Source organism: Sinocyclocheilus anshuiensis, unplaced genomic scaffold, assembly GCF_001515605.1.
Source record: "Sinocyclocheilus anshuiensis isolate Anshui unplaced genomic scaffold, SAMN03320099.WGS_v1.1 scaffold1832, whole genome shotgun sequence".
Lineage (NCBI taxonomy): Eukaryota > Metazoa > Chordata > Actinopteri > Cypriniformes > Cyprinidae > Sinocyclocheilus > Sinocyclocheilus anshuiensis.
Window position 1 is genome coordinate 282759 of NW_015555884.1, and position 18273 is coordinate 301031.

Below are 18273 nucleotides of genomic sequence, written 5' to 3' on the forward strand. Positions count from 1 at the left end.
CTTCACCTAAGCCATAAGCAACTGTGTTTACAAGGATACTTGCAGAGACATGCATTTTGACAATTTCACGCGTATGTGTTATTAATAGACGCGGAAGTGAACGGAATTCAGAGTTCACATGCATCCGCGTGGCTCTCACTGTATCGACACTAGACGCGAGCGGCGTGGCGGGGCGCAACAAAATACTATGAACCAATTATAATCAGTGATGCTGTCTACACTGGATGCGGCATGGCACGTCAAATCCCCAACAGTAAACTGATGCCGCATTCTATTTATGACGCACTGACACACAGTTCAAATGATTTGCAAAGGTCCAAGTCACGTCCAGTGTAGTAGACAGACTAGCTTTTGCGGGCTGGGGCGGAACGACACGATAGATGTCGCGTCCGGTGACACAGTGTCTGTGTGAGCAAAGAAAACGATCAGAATAAATGTAACGGTCAGTATACTACACATGGCACATCCTGTGATGTGACTATCGCGGATGCGCACATCGCGATATCGATGGTGAAACGATATATCGTGCAGCCCTATGACATATGCTAATAAAAAAAATGCCATTGCTGCAAAAAAATATAGACATTCTCTCACACTGCCTTGATTTGGAGATCCTCATTTAGTCTTAAAAATAATTAACTTTGCATTGATCTTAACTCTGTGCTGTTTGGTGTCTCAGAAACCCCAAGTTTGTTTTATTGGCTCAAAAATATACTTACAAGTGAGAAACAACTTAATTAATGCCTACATATTGGGTTTTGATTAGGTCTGAGGGGGGTATATAAGAGAAACATATAGGAGGTAAGGGGGGGGTGCAAAGAGAAATTAAGCTGAATTTGCATTGCTAGTGGTGTTTTTTTTCCCATAAATACGTGACAAAATCAGAAATGCAAAGCGTAAGTGAAATTAAAAATGTAAATAAACCTGCCAAACCTGTAAAAATTACTTTTTACATCATTAAAAAAAAAAAGACAGCAACCACTGTTACCGGGAAAATACTATCACACACAGAGCAAACTAGCACTAGGGATTGTTCCAAGCGCTCATAATAACAGTACAACAACAAACAATTGTCCATGATAGGCTGATCTTATCGTATCCACAGGTAAAATTACACCTTTTCAAGTGTGGCATGAAGAGTTAATTGGGCGTGCGGTGTCATCTTTACAAAGAGGAAAGCTGGAGCTGAATTCACACAGCTGTTCTGACCATGCCCTAATTGCTCCATGGGAAGCCTCTATCTCACCAGAGGCCAACGATTATAGGCATATCACATTTATTTACTTCCCCCTGAACCACGGATTATACTATTTAGAAAGTATAGGCTAATACTGTGTCTTGTTTTCCATTTCAAACCGAAATGGGCTAAAACTAGGGAGAGGGAGTTCAGATTACAGATGGCAACATGCTTTCCACTCAAGGACAACATCCCTGATATTTACAAAACACAGACAGAGATCAGCCTCTTAATGTATTATCACTAATTAAAATGAAATTAAATGGCACTGCTTTTAATAAATGTATTCAGTTTTGGATTTAAAGTTCTTAGTAAAATAATGCTAAAACATTATTTCAGCATACACCATGTCATTCCAAACAAGCAGGGCTTTTCTTCTGCAAAACATGCAAAAGAGTTATCTGCCCATTTCCATATTATAAAATATAATTGTGACAATGGCTGTCATTTGCAAAAAAGCAGCATGGACATTCCAATAAATACCTCCTGTCATGTTTCACAGAAGAAAGTAAGTCAAATGGGTTTGGAATAATGACAGACCTTCTCTTTATACATTGCCTAACTACAACATAGTGTAAACAGAAATCTGTCTGACCAACCCTTGAGTCAGATTTCCAAGCTTTCAAACAGATAACACTCAACAAGACGTGAGTCAGCTTTGAAGTCCATCTGACACCTGCTAAATCAGAAGAGCCAGAAGAATACGCAGAAACAAAGTGAGTCTCACAGGAGAGAGGAGGAACATCTCAGGTCTCAGGGGTCGAAGGTGAAGGTTCTTCACCTGCCCGTATTTATGCCCGCTGGAGCACGAGGGGCGCACAGAACCTGGCTCGTATGTCCAGTCATCAGTCACAGTCCAGAAGCAAGCGTGAAGTGTGCGTGTGCCTCCACCACGCTGCCGAGAGCTCCCGAGCTCTGCCCGCCTAAGAGCGCACGTGTGAGAGTGAGACCCGCTTCTCAGTCAAGCTCCATCATACGCGATCGAGAGCCTTCATCATCCGAGAGTGAGAGAATGAGCGTGTGAGAAGCACAGCGCAGCTCAGTCTTCCCTCGAAACATGCGCATGGATGCATGCACACACACGCTCCCTCTCGCTGCTGCCACCGCTGTCCAAAGCCGTACGCTGTTTTCACTGCAGTAGTGGATCTGTCCAAGTCCACAGTGAGAAATCTCCCACACGATCCTTCTTGTTTTCCTGCTTTGCACTCCAAAAAGCTCCACAGCGTGTGTTCGTCTATGTGGAAGAGTTTCCAGAGAGGGAAAGGAGGTGGGGAGGAAATAATAGCGTAACATGCACCGTGGGTCACAAGGGATGCGCCAGGAGAGAGGGAGAGCGAGGGCAGGACGGCAGAGAGATGCAATGTGGTGACAGCACTAATCCTGGAGCTCTGATCATAACAGACGTTGCCGAAGCCAGAGAGGCTCTTTAAAGACTAATAACACTCTCGGCTTCAACTCTGAGAGAGACAGCAAGAGAGAGAGCGAGTGCAAGAGAGAGACTCTTGGAGATAAGAGTAGGGGGAGAAGGAGTGATGTTGAATACTGCAATAGTCAGCAGGTTTGCCTAAACATGCTGGTTCTCGGCTTGGGGAAAGTTAGTAGCATTAAACGTCCTCAGGGGGCTCATGCAAATGAACATTGCCTGAAACTCTCGAACACACACACACACACTTGCAAAACGCTTACGCTAAAGACTGTTATTTTTTGCCAAGCTGCTGTCAGAGGGCGAATGCACACTGGGCTTGGGGTTTTAGGGTGTGAGAGACATGCGTGAGATTTATCATCATTTGGATTCATACAGAGCATATAAATAACGTCTGTAGCAGCAGCAGTGCCATTAGTAACGACTCGGCTGACAGTAACAGCAAACAATGACATATGAAAACATTTCCTGTTATCTACATGAATAAGTCTCGATTTATGATGAGCACTAGATGACCTTCCTCTTTCAACCACTGCAGTGGAACTATAAATCATTTTATATCAATCAAAATGTCTTGAATTACATTCCAAGTGCAATGCTAGGCTCTTTGCTATATGAATAGAAAAATACATATTCTGATGGTACCCTTTCATCACAGTCAAATCTTACATAAAGAATAAATATGGCACTCAATCTTACTGCTTAGCTCACACTTTCTTCATCCTGAAGAACATTTCTCATCATATCTGTTTAAGTATGAAGAAACTCAATGGCTAAATGATTCCCTGAGAGGCAAAAGAAGTTTCTCTTCAGCTGCTTCTTTTTAAATGTCAGTGACTAGGCACCCATCCAAGTGCTTGAGGGACACAATAGTAAGGTTGTACAAATAGACATGAACATTCATTTACAGATTCACACAGCAGTTATAAAAATCTGCACACTTGGGTTGGGAATCAGTTCTTATTGAAAACAGTTCCATTTAAAAAATATATTGGAACCAAACAATTTAAGACATTTCGCTCTGTTAAAGAATCTTGAATGTCTGCATTCTTTTGCCAAGGCAGATGTAATGACAGAACTGATAAAACCTGACAGTGTTTTCCACACTTCAATTCAGCAGTCACTGTGCCGCTATTGAATCCACAGTGCCACAGAAAAAGAAATTGTTTTAGCAGAGTTGTGAGCTTGCTGTCTCAATTGAATGTGATGAGAGAGAGAGAAAGCCTGAGCACCATAAAATAATATAAAGACAATAAGCAACAACATTGCCTCTTTCTGTTGTATCATTCTTGCTTGTTGCAGCAAGCAACAAACACAGCGCAACCTGTGCAGTTCAATTCGCAAATGAATGACTGTGACCTGATTCTTTTTTTAATAAGTCATTCAAAATGACAAATCACCAAAATTCACACTGAACACTAGAGAGATTAGAATACTGCAATAAAAATCCAAACGTGACTACAAATTTAGTTCTCATTTGCTTTCACTAACTGTGCACATATAATCACATAATTCAAATACTACACTGTATATATGCATTATTTTTTTTTTCATCTTGCATCCAATATAGCCCTCTTGGATACTGGCTGATTAATAACACACATGCACTTGCCAACTTCATGCATTATACAGAGTGAGAGACTAACCAGCTTTCTGTGTAATAAACTGAAGGGTACAGATGTGCTTGCATTATATAAAATCATTTTGAGATTGACTGTATTCTGCACATCATAATGCTAGCATCATCATGAGTCAAAAAAAGATGTCAGTCAAGACCTCAGTTTCAAATAGAGTTTCTTTAAAGCCAATATTACACTGCAAGCAAACAATCCGTAGAAAAACTTGTATTCTGTCAGGACATCCGTTATGTTTATAGACATTTCTTTTAACCCTAAAACACCTTAATGCAAACAATTCAAAATACAGGTGAAACGTGATGTTGTTGTCAGCAATATTTTAAATTGGATTTATTTATTATTAATTTTTGGCATTTTAAAATGGTACATATATAATTTAAATGGTAAGTATTATTTACTGAACGTGTTTACAAAATAGTACTTATCTTTACTATATAGCAGTACATTTGCTTGGTTGCTTAAAAGTATTAGTACTAAAAGAATCATTAAGTGAATCATTAAGGAACCATAACTATTAAGTGGAATCGTAACCAGAAACATTAAACTCCTCACTCTTATCTGTAATACACACCATAATGCCCTGATTTATCCATTGTTTTTAATTCAACATGGCTAATAAATACTCTGAAATTACACAGAACCTTGAGCAGTAGCTGAACCTTTAAATGTGCAATTGCATCCAATCTTCAAACACACTATCACACCTCAATTCACACAAAAGCATACGTTTCTTTTTTTGGATCGTCACCTCTCTTGCAAAATTCGAAGCAACATGGCGGCCTAATTACAGCCTCGCTGAGTGAAAAAGAGCATCTGTTCCTAATGCAAACATGCTGTAAAACTGAAATGGAGAAAGATAAATCTGATCCTGAGAGAGACACGAAAACCACCTTAATCAAGACAAACTGGGGCTGCAGGCAAACTTTTGTGGCAACTCGGCACAAGTTCAGCCGCCTCTCCACAGCAACACCTGAGCCATTGACTGCATGCAAAACCAAAACGCTATCATTTCAAATGGTCCACTGTGAACCAATCATCAATAAATTAATTAAAAACACTGTTATAAGGTTTGGTACATGCGTGGCATGTGCTTTTGTGTTACGACTGCAAAGCTGAAGGCCACTGAACAGATGTACAGACTCTTCAATAGGGCTTCTCAGCACCTGTACAGCACCGTGAGCCTTAGCAGCATGCTAAAGACTGGAAAGATTATGTAAGGTGCATTTGTTCACATCATTGTACTTTACTTCTCACATCAGGACTGCCTGAGTGTACCATAAATGGCTTTTTGTCATTTTTTACAATCAAATCACAAGCTATTGTTTTCAAAAGCATAATGTGTATGGTGACAAAACTAATGCCGTAAAAAGCCAAGGCCTTGTGATGTGAGGACAAAGTCAATGCCACAGCCAATGAAAAGAGGAATAGTCTTTCTCAGCATGCTCTGTAATTTAAATTACAGCGATTGTCTGATAAATGAAGGCTTATTTGCATAAGCTGCTAATTATTGCCTTACCAAAGCCCAAGATGGAAAATTACAATCTTAGGATGGGAAAATAGAAATGTTATCAATAAAAACTCTTGGCGCTCCAATACTTAGGAGCTCCTATGATGCTAATATAATGGGCATAAGCTCTGGTGTAACATTAACTCAAAGAACAGCGTAAATCCTGAGGCAGAATGCCAGTTAGCGCTAGTGTCGTCTATGTCAAGCCTTCCCGGGAGCCTATTTGCTTAAACTGTTTGTAGATGGGTCTGTTTCGCGAATACATTTTACCTCTTTATTTCTGCATTCGAGAACAAAAGAGAAGGAGATGAGCCATTTGGAGGATGACAGATAGACGGAGGAGAAGTGGAAAGCGTAGTGATAGAACGTCAGGGGAAACAGAGAGACAGGGCCATTGGATCCATGTAGGGGTGAGCCTGACGGCTTATCGCCCCAGACAAGAACCCCCTGGATAAACTCGGTCCGAACAGAAGCGGAGTGCAGCGTTGTGATAAGCAAGGAAGTTCGGTAAGGCAAAACACGAAAGGAAGGACAGCGAGAGGGAAAGATATAAAGAGAAATGGAGTGAATAAGCCTTGGGAAGACAGTGCCAACAGTGGCAGCAGTGCCAGGAATGCCTCACCAGCACCACACGGCTAAACCTCTTAAAAAATGTACACAGAAATTTGGCCAATGTAGGTTATCAAAAGCACATGTGTGTAGCAGCAGCGTTCGTTACAGCAAAATGCTGAAACATTAAAGAAAGACAGACGACAAACTATATGGAGAGTCTAGTTCCAGCGAGGCCTGACTCTTGATGGCTCACCATGAAATGTGCTTCAGGCGCTGGAAGTAGCATGGAGAACAGTCAAAATATATCACCCGATGGCAATCTGGCTCTTTTGTAACTAGTTTCTCAGCTTGGGCAACTGCTTCACAAGATACTGGATAATCTATTTTCTTCTCTGTCTCAATAATCCAAACCCACTTCTCGCACAGCGTAGTTTGCAAATCCGGACCCAATTTGGTTGTTTGTCTTTGTATGCATGACTGTTATGCAGCACTGAAATAATAATAATAATAATAATAATAATACTAATAATTATCTACCATCTGGCTCACGATTAACATTCCAATTAGAATTCGCTGCAATCAGAGTGGTGCAACTTCCAACGCAGGAAATAACTGCTGTGACAACGGCTATTATTAGCCTTGAGTATCCCGGCTTATGAATTTTAATTCTACAAAAGAACTGTCTGCATATGTCACTATAAAACTGGCAAACGGAGCATCAGAAACAAAGTGGTTTTCCAAAGCAGCCGAGGGCTTATTGAAAAGTTGCATATGGCCAAACTGAAATTCAAACAATGACTTTGAGCTCATGCCTCACTGATTCGTTCAGTCTTAATGGATTTTGTAAATCAATATACACAATGGCTTTCATATACTGTAATAATAAGAGCTTTGGTCAATGTTGCTTTTTGTTATGAGGTAGAGCAATTATATGATTACATCTTATGGGATAAAAATTCACAGGATATACCTTTTGAAAGTGGATGATCTAACTGGACAAATGGTATATGATATGACATATGCCAATTAATCAACCAAATTAAATCTTTTAAGAAAATTTCTTCTGCAAATGAAGATAATTTACAATATTAAATTAAACTGGCAGTCAAAATCATTGAATAGCATTGCAATAAGCACTTTTTAAAGTCAATAAATTATTTGTTTTAAATGCATATCATTAAACAGAACACTGTCACTGGTCTAATGATCGACTTCAGTTAAAAACATGAAGGTGAAGATTAAGATTTTTTTTAATAGTAGGATCATTAACATATAGATCAAGGGGCTTGATTAATTGCATTCTTTTTATAAATCACACTAATTGAATGCATTAAATTGACAAGCATAATTATAATCCAGCTCTTCACTGTCCGACAGGTAGCACTGGCAAAAGTATGTGTGTGAGACAGCGAGCGGTGATATTCCCCACCACCTGACACCCTAATGTCATAAACAACACACAAATCTTTGTCAACAGAGCTCGCTGTGACACCTGGTATCATCACAAAAACAATATCCTCAGTGCGTGTCATCTTACAGGAGAAAAAAATAAATGCTGAATACCTGGAAGAGGATTGTACTGAAAAAGCTAGCACTGCATGGCTTCACCAGCTAGACTACATGAATAAGACATCAAATCCATGGTAAAATACAGACTGTATCTCTATATCCCTGAATGGCATAGCTGGAAGAGAAATCTAGACGCTGCCACATTGTTTACAAAACTGCAATATAATATATGTACACAGCATATATTTCCTGGAAAAATCGAAAAACAAACAATAAGAGCATGTTGTAGGTCATTAAAATTCATCCTGTTTGTCTTTTCCTTGAATCTGAAAACAATATATTGGCCCCAAAAAATATGTGGATGCTTAAGTTTAACTTTAAACTTTTAACTTAACTTTAGACTTCATTATTTGCCAAAATATCAAACCACAAACATACATTCAAAGCAAAGTTTGTTAGGATTCAAATGATGAAATGAACAGTAAATATAATGTTCGCCTTAGCATTTGAACACAGTTAAAAACATGAAGGTTAGATTAAAGATTAAGATTTTTTTTAATAGTAGGATCATTAACATATAGATCAAGGGGCTTGATTAATTGCATTCTTTTTATAAATCACACTAATTGAATGCATTAAATTGACAAGCATAATTATAATCCAGCTCTTCACTGTCCGACAGGTAGCACTGGCAAAAGTATGTGTGTGAGACAGCGAGCGGTGATATTCCCCACCACCTGACACCCTAATGTCATAAACAACACACAAATCTTTGTCAACAGAGCTCGCTGTGACACCTGGTATCATCACAAAAACAATATCCTCAGTGCGTGTCATCTTACAGGAGAAAAAAATAAATGCTGAATACCTGGAAGAGGATTGTACTGAAAAAGCTAGCACTGCATGGCTTCACCAGCTAGACTACATGAATAAGACATCAAATCCATGGTAAAATACAGACTGTATCTCTATATCCCTGAATGGCATAGCTGGAAGAGAAATCTAGACGCTGCCACATTGTTTACAAAACTGCAATATAATATATGTACACAGCATATATTTCCTGGAAAAATCGAAAAACAAACAATAAGAGCATGTTGTAGGTCATTAAAATTCATCCTGTTTGTCTTTTCCTTGAATCTGAAAACAATATATTGGCCCCAAAAAATATGTGGATGCTTAAGTTTAACTTTAAACTTTTAACTTAACTTTAGACTTCATTATTTGCCAAAATATCAAACCACAAACATACATTCAAAGCAAAGTTTGTTAGGATTCAAATGATGAAATGAACAGTAAATATAATGTTCGCCTTAGCATTTGAACACTTTACGGTTGCCATAAAATTGTGGATTGATTGACCAAATTGTCCAAATACACTTTAGGGTCACTGCTTTACTGTATACATGAAATAACATTGGTCCAGCTGTGGAAATAAACTGGAAAATAAGGCCACAATATAAAAGTATAAAATGACTTTGTTGATCGACTGGCCTGCAAGAGAAAGGAACAGAAAATATGCTTGTTTTTTTGTTTTTGGACTCACGGTTGTTGATTGATGTTTGTGATGTTTATTTTATCCTGGTGATTATGCTTCTTTTAGGTTTAATTTGGGTAAGCGGTGTCACAAAAATATCCCCAAAAAAACAAACAAAAAAAAGATATTCCAACTCATTTGCTGTGTGGTTTGGCCTTTCCTGGAGGACTGGCTGTTTGCCGTACCAAACATTCAAACGTCCTACTTTATGTAGCACTTCAACCACCTGACTGGTCACATGACCCAACCAGGTTATCCTCTAGCCTACACAAGGCCTAGAATTAACAGAAAATCAGCGTAAACTAAAAACTTTAATAATTAAAGTTTCATTGCACTTGCATATTATATTTGATGCAAATCAATTTCAGGATACATATTTAACCAATAATTATTCATTCTCAGATAAAAACAGGCCTAGTCAGGTAGGCAGTCATGTGATTTTTTATTTTAATTGTATTTATAAATTAACACTAGAACTACTGGAATTCTATAACTGCTAGAATGGCCATAGCGGTCATTTTGGCCATTCGTACTAGACTGCACCGAATGGCGATTTTGACATGTCATATTTACATTCTAAGTTTCTGTTGAGGTTTTAGAATAAAGCTTTAAATGTCTGTCATCATATTTTATTATGATAAATGTCAAAATCCTCAATTTGAATAAATCGGGTGATATTGATTAAATGGAGCATGGAGAGCCAAGAGAACGCAGACAGGTACATCATATGCACTCCAACAAATTGCTTATCATATGCATGCGAAAAGTGCATATTATATGCACGTCAAACACGTGTGTATCATATGCACGCTAAAGGTAATTTTTGTGTATAAATAGCACACCAAATAGACAGAAAATCATGCTATTGATATGCACTTTCAAGAGATTGGTTAGGGGATGTTTTTGAAAGTCTAAATGGCGACACATGGATTGAAGCAGAATATTTCGTTAGATAAAAACATTATTGCATTATTACATCTATCTTTTTTCAATACATTTTGACTTTTGGACTTTACAACGCTCTGGAGTTATTGGAAATATTTGGATCACACGAATCGTAAAAACAATCCGATGCATCACCAGCATCATCAAGTCTCTGAAGCAAGTCTAAAACATCAGTGGCAGCCAAGCTCTTTCTTTCTTGCTGAGATTTCAAAGGTAAAGCTAAGTTTTATCTTAGCAATAGCATAAAAAAATAACAACTAGAAAGTTGCTAGACAACAGTGACGTGCTTCTTCAATGGCGGAGAAACGAAACAATCCAGTAGCCCCTCACTGCAGAACAAAGATCCAGGGGGCGGGGTTGGATCCACATCTAGGGGGTGGAGATGGTAGGTTTAGGGGCGGAGATGGGTGGGTTTAGGGATCAGGTGGTGGAGACGGGTAGGTTTAGGTATATGTAAGGTGAGAGGAGTTGGATCTGGATCCAACCATGCCCCCTGTGGGAGGAGTTGGATCTGGATCCAATCTCACCCTCTGGATCTTGTGTTCTGCAGTGAGGACCATCTCAAACAATCACTGAAATGATATGCGGTACACGCTGTCTGTAATGTATGCGGTCTAGAGCTAGAGCTCAATACTAGAGCTATATATGGGTTTTATTTCAACAAAGTTATTACATTGCAAAATGGTCAAAATGAACGTCTTGGTAGTTCTAGTGTTAAAATGTATATTTTATATTATATTTAAAAAATGTCAATAAATATTTATATGGTAACATTTAAAGATTCATATTTTGGGTAATATTTACAATACAATTCTACAAATTACTTTTAACAAACTAATAATGAGTAATACCATTTTTAATATGATAATATAATACCTATAATATTTGTATAGGTAGAAAGTAACATTTCTAATTTTTGGTTCATGTAAACTATTGCTAACTAATGTTAACATAAGCAATCTAATTGTTGCTTACATTATTTTATAGCAGCATATAAGCAGAAAAAAATGTATATTTATTATAGAATATGTAGTCGCTATTTAATCATTCTTTTTTCAAGACTTAAAGAGATAATTTTACATATCTATACTACTTCAAGGAATGCAAATCACAAAAAATGCCTTGATATTTCCTGTTTTTTTATGTCAGTGAGTACCTAAAACATAATTATAATTAAAATAATATGTGTACAACTCAGCTTCTGTGAGTGATTTCCCTCTCATTGTAGAATCAATGACTTGCAACAACATTTTAAGAGTAAAAAATGGTCAATACTGTGAAATATGAGAACACAGCACTGGCAAGAAAAGTTATTTTCATTTTTTTTCCATCTGCCACATAATCCGCCAACCACATAAAACATCACGTTCCTCGATCATCTTCCAAACATCCTCCTTTTAAAAAGACTCCAAAAGCCAGTTAGATTCAGCGCAACATTCCCTTCGGATCCATATGTGTGATTATGAACAAGAAAACAAGCGATTTAATTAAATGCTGCGGCACTGGTTAAAGACGCAGTTACACCATCGCGATAAATCCCACGGCCATCAGAAGTTTGGGCAGCGCAGAAGAGCCAGGCACTGGTAGTGGCAGGCGGGCCATTGGCGGCGTTCTAGAGGCAATAAGAATCAGAATGAGTTAGTGATAGCTGTCGTAAAAAATGGCAGGACCGTCTATTTACAACCGGCAGTAAAACTGCCGCTTGTGCGATTTATGCCTACACGATTTATGCCTACACTTGGCCTGCAACGACTAGCCCCTTTTTTTGCCAAGGGCACGCCAATACCCTCCACACTACATTCGAATAGTACAGATGGATGTCATATCTGACCAGAAATTTGGAGAACACAAGATGAGCATGGAAAATTAGGCAGAAAGGTGGGTGGTAAAGGTTAAACATTTTCTTCGCCACATGTGGAGCACGTACATACGGGCGTTTGCGTATGTGCAGTCATTAATGCACATGAATGTATGTGTGTTGCCCATCCCCTCCACCTTCACACCCTTCAAACACTCCTTCCTGTCAGGATCGCACCACCCACAGTGAGGAGTTATTAACACCTTGGTCACACCTTCAGATAATGGCAGCAAATATGCTTTGAGTTATAAGGTACGTATTTCAGCCTCTCTGGCCCCTGTGTGTCTTCCCTCTCTCTGAGTTATGCTATTGATTTAAGAGCTCAGATCCTGAGTTAGAGCCAGGACGAAGCTTCTGTGGCCTGGATGAGAGAGGAGGGAAGACTCATGGCAAAGTTTGAAACTTGTGAAGGTAATGTTAGCGATTTGAACAAGCTAACCTTGAGTATCTCGTCCAGAACGGTTTATGTTTTTTTTTGTCAATGGCATTTGCATATATGGTTTGAGTGATCTGAAACACATTTTTTCATTCTTTTTACAATATTTATGAAGTAGACATCATATTCAGAAGTATTATGGGAAGTATGGCAGTATTTGATTCGAATTCAGCCTCTAACAAACACATGAAAGAGACTCAATGAGAATCCTGAATGTGCGTTCTAGTTTGCGCTGCATCACAAATAGAGAATCTTTCAGTTTTCATTCAAAACATTTTTTTTTTTTTCAAAAAATGTAATGGATGTTATCTTTTGAACTATTTGCATGAAAATTAATGAAGGGTTTTTACAGATTTTTCATGATTTTACATGTGCATCGCGGTTTCAAAATAAAGGTCAGAATTTGCTTACTGACTCTGATGAGTACTCTTGTCACAAATTAATAAATCACGGTTGTGTTGTAAAATATATTGAAAATCAGTCACCAAATATGCAAATTAGAGGGTTTAAGCTTTCAAATTATACATAGTTTTTCAACATTACTTTAGGTTTAGACTATTACTGTTTATATATATATGTGATTAAATAAAAAAATAATAATAAGACATCTATATCTGTCTCTTATTATATTAACTTTTTATATTATCATATTAATTTTACTATTATATTTAACATCTGAACAACAATTAATCATTTATAATTAATCATTTAAACTTACTTTTTCAAACCTTCTCTTCAAGGGGGAAACTATTTATTTAATGGGGTCTTAAAAAGACAGATGAGTCAGTGAGAGAGACACCAGGATACAGAGAGAGAAAAAGCTATAGATTCTCATATTTCAATACTTTGAGATGTGATCATAGTCTCTGAGGATAATTAGGTCATGCATTACTTTAACTGTTAACTACTTAGTGTCTGCTAAAAATAAGGATATTACTATCTATATGAACACTTAAAAAGGCTTAATTGCAAATAAATGAATCCATCTTTCATTGACTGGATATCTGATGTATGTATATGACAGCTACATTTTCCACCCGGATCTTCTTTGCTATGTGTTTATGAATTGGCAGGCCTGAACCACACAATCTGACAGCAATCAGAAACACCTGAAATTTAACACACTGGACCGGAACAGCCACCCTGCATATTGAACTTTATCTGCAAGGCTCCCTGCGGTAAATACTGCCATGCCACACGCCGTGTTCACACAAATGACATTTAGCCATGTTTTTTTTCTCCGTTAAATTGCAGCTCATCCAAAAGGTACACATTCAACAAATCAAACCTCTGCCATTTGAGTAACCTTAGGGCCTTTTGACCTCTTTTTGTGATGGGTCAAGTGTCGACTGAACCCTGCAGCCGCCTCATTGTTTTTAAAGGTCAGAACCTTGTTTTGACCAAAATGAGTTTGGTGTTCCTATTTTTTCCTATGCATATATGACCATAAATGGAGTCTGAGTAAAAAAATATTAAAGGTTTAACTGTGAATTGGCATTAATAGTTGAATACAAATCTCACAGGCAATGGTGTCACCTACTTTATATACTTAAAAAGAAGTTCTCTTTGTCAATTCTAATTCTCTTCTACTTGGGATCTTTTAATTTTCCAGCTCGCAACTTCCATTTTTTAACTCCCATTTTGCTCAGCAGTGCTACTAAAAACCTTTTAATTTTTTGATTGCTGTCAAATCAGTGGCTTTGTGTCTTTTTTTAGTTCAATCTGTTCACAACGTTGCTTTTGAAGCTTTTCCTGGAATAAATAAATAAACAGTCAGTTGAGGCTGAATAGAGAGCCATGGATTTGTCATCGGCACTCAAAGGGAATCAGACAGGTGATGATAAAAAATGCAAACACAGATCTAAGCTCTCGCTCTGTTTTGCTGCGCTATTACTGTGTGCGAGAGAAAATCTGGCATCCGTATCACTGAAAAATCATCGTTTACATCTGGGATAAGGCAGAGGACAGACACATCAACGTTATCACAGCCAAAACGAGACCCAGAGGGTTCAAATCGATGCTGTTAATGAGATACAGAGAGAAAAACAGTTAAGTAAAAGATAAGAAAATGTTAACGGTCTTCCGTGTTTGTATTCAGTCACAACTTTATCCATAAACGAACGACTTTACAAAGGGAAGATGTTGAAGACTTTATTATCGCTGGAAACCGCATTAAACCTGAAAAGATGGGCCTCTCCTCCTCATTTGGCTTGGAGGAGTTCACCTGTGCACAGAGCGCTAATTAATGCCCATGTCTGTGCTGAAGGTCGTCTGGTCCTCAGACAAACACACTCCACGCTCCATCTCACTGACTCAATTAACAGGCCTGTCTAACGACTTCCTGCGGTCCCTCCTCAACACTCCCCGTCTGTACCTCTCGTGCATTTTCCTTCTCTCTTCCAGTTTCTACCGTTCTCTCTCTCTCTCTGAAAACTCCATTACAACACACGGCGGTCTGCTAAATGACCGAGCTCACTCATTTCTAAACGAGCATGTAGAAAGCATATTTGTGGAGCATATTGGTAATGAAGTTTTGCAGCCGCTGGTTGCTGCGAGAGGAACCGCATGGTTCCAGGGTAATGAAACCTGAATTTAAGACACCGTAAGCGAGCTTGATGCCACATTAAATTAAAAATGAAGAGATGAAATGAGGTGAACATGTTGTTTTCCCATTTAGCCTCTTCATGTTTCTTTCAAATGGCTAAATACAAAAACAGTAAGAGTCCTGGTTTAATGAATGATCTTGATTTAGAGAAATGCATATCTCATGAGTTCTTACGTCAGATGATTAAGAGACTTTAAAACATCATTAAGAGATCCCAGTAAACCTTTTGCGTAAATGAAAAAATGCATAATTTTGAAAGTGCATTCTCAGGACCTTTTGTTCAAATATTTTTTGCTTGGTTTTAAAGGATAGTCCACCCAATATTTAAAATTCCACCATTAATTACTCACCATCATGTTTTTTCAAACCTGTATGACTTTCTTTTGTGGCACATATGAGGATATTTTAAAGAATGTTGGCACCAAACAGTTTGAGACCCCACTGACTTAAATTGTATGGATGAAAAGACAATGGAAGTCAATGGGAACAGAAACTGATTGCCAACATCCTTCTTTTGTGTTCCACAGAAGAAAGAAATGTATAAAGGTGTTGAACAAGATGAGGGTGAGTAAATGATGACAAAATTTTCATTTTTTGGTGACATACCCCTTTGGATTTTGGACACTATATCGCCATCTATGGCTGAAACATAAAATTACAAGTTACCTGCAGAGATTTATATATATATTTTTTATTATTATTATTATTATTATTATTTAAATGAAGACTTTCAAAGTATTGGTGGCAATAGTGAAACAGCTCTTTTTTAGGCATTAAAAGGCAACAAAAACTTTAGTAAATTTTTTAGGCAATGCACAGCTAGTAAACGGCTGGTAAAAACAATAGGCAGTAAAATTTGCTTTGCAAAATTAAGAAAAATAAATCTTTATACATTTCAAACTTTATAATGGCAGATTTGTCAGAAAGCCGGTTCCTTATATATATACTAGATAGATATAACTATCTTTTCCTTATTAGATGCAACCTGGAGAAAAAAAAATGAAGCTCATTATTTCTCAGAGTAATAATTTCAAATTCAGTGTTAAAACATATTGAAATAAATTATCTTAAATATATAATTATCCACACATAAACTCTGACATGGATCGTTTAAACAGTTACTGGTCCCTATTGACTTCCGTGGAGGGAAAAAAAATTACCAAAAATACCATGGAAGTCAATGGGGACCAGAAACTGCTTGGTTACCCACATGTGTTCAACTAAAGAAAGAATCTCATTCAGGTTTGGAGCAACTTGGTAAGTAAATGATAACAGAATTTTCATCTTTGGGTGAACTAACCTGTCAAGATTCATTTTCAGCACAGCCATTGACTATATCCACAGCGCCATGCACTGGTTCCATTCTTAGTCCAACGTGTAGAAGCATCTTTACTAACCCAGTAATGCCAACCGCAGCCAATGTGCCCATGCAGTCTAGACCGGAAGACCATCTTTAAATTTATTCTTTGATACATCTCCATAAGAGTGTATCTGCAGATGAGTGCCAGTTTGGCATTCAACGAAGCCCCCGCTCCCTCCATTAGTACTATCAACTTCCTCGATTACACGAGGCCTCAGACTCACTCAGGTACCGCTTGGGCTTCTGTGCTCTCCCTGGTAGCGTCTGGCATCCAGACAGGCTCTATCAACCCTGGCACTCGGGCCTAACACCTCAATAACCCTCTTGATCATAGCAAATCGAATAAGCATAATAAGGTAGTCAATAGGTAATTTATGGTCCCATAACTGGCTGGAAATATGGCTTCTCAGGGATAAGCAGCAGAGAGGCGGCACTCAGACTGGAGTCAGATGATTCTTAATGAAATATTTCTCCTCTTTCTCTCTGCCTCGCTCTCAGAAAATAGGATCGCTTTTCATGTTAGGCAGTGAAATGCCTCTGGATGCTTCTGCTGGCATGACTCAATAAGTAATTTTTTCTTTTTTTAAACCTCAAGTATAAAGTGTCTAAATTTGGCCTACTGTATATTAGTACAAACAAGTTTTCTGTTTAATTTTTTTTTAAATAAAGGTAAATAAAAGTAGTAAACTTAATCTTTTACAGAAAATGAACAGGGAATATAAGAAATTGTGCAAAAATCAGTACTACAATGGCATGGTTGCATAACAGTTAAAAAAATTACACATGTACTATAGGCTATTAGGCTACCAAGACAGCAAAAACGGCAGATTAGTGCATGACAAATTATATAAATTATAAAGGCTGATTAAATAATATCACAAGTAAGATTGATGTTGTTCAGATGACCATTTGACCAACAGCATGACAAAAATGTTTCCAAACAAAGTCAAGTACTAACCGTTGCGTCTGAGCAAAACACACACGATAACGATGCTTTATTCCTGAGTGAATCAGTGACTTGAACGAATCTTTTGAATGATTGATACAATGACTCACTGATAAATGTCACTTATTTCTTTCCTGAATGAGTTGGTGTTTATCACTGACTCGACTGACTGAATGATTCACTGCCTAACTCATGAATAGTCATTTAAAAATAAACCCTCAAAAAAGTTGCCTGTTTTGTTTCTGAACGAATCAGTGTTTTTAAGCAAATCAATAAAAGTGCGGTCATATAGGCAAAAAAAGGTCCATAGCCCATTGTCGATAGTTTCGTGATACATGAAGCACTGCTCACACAGTAAATCCAAGCAGATTTCTGTAAATGTGACCACACCTTAACTCACTCCTGAAGATTGTCACTTACTTCGCTCGTTGACTGAATGATTCACAAATCACATTTTAGATGATCACCTTTCGCCAACTACTGGCATATCGATGTAACTGCAGAAAAAGTCACTGAATATTGTTATTGTGTGTGTGTGTGTGTGTGTGTGTGTGTGTGTGTGTGTGTATATATTAGATTCTAGATTCTAGAATCCTTTTTCAAAAGTGCAAATACGACAATACCTCAAACTAATTCCAAGTCCATCTGTTTTTACAACTGCCGAGCTAGCATTTAGTTCCAAGAAGTAACAGGAATATGATTTCAGAAAACGTGATATGGA

The 18273-nt window shown here is 37.8% G+C and overlaps 1 long non-coding RNA gene across 1 annotated transcript in view; it reads right to left on the minus strand.

Moving 5' to 3' along the window:
• The window catches only part of LOC107675877 (uncharacterized), a 32567-nt gene extending 24520 nt beyond the window's left edge, over positions 1-8047 (minus strand). The window contains exon 1 of the long non-coding RNA XR_001632647.1: positions 7920-8047. This is a non-coding gene — a long non-coding RNA (uncharacterized LOC107675877). The remainder of the gene's footprint in view (positions 1-7919) is intronic.
• Positions 8048-18273: the final 10226 nt, after the last annotated feature.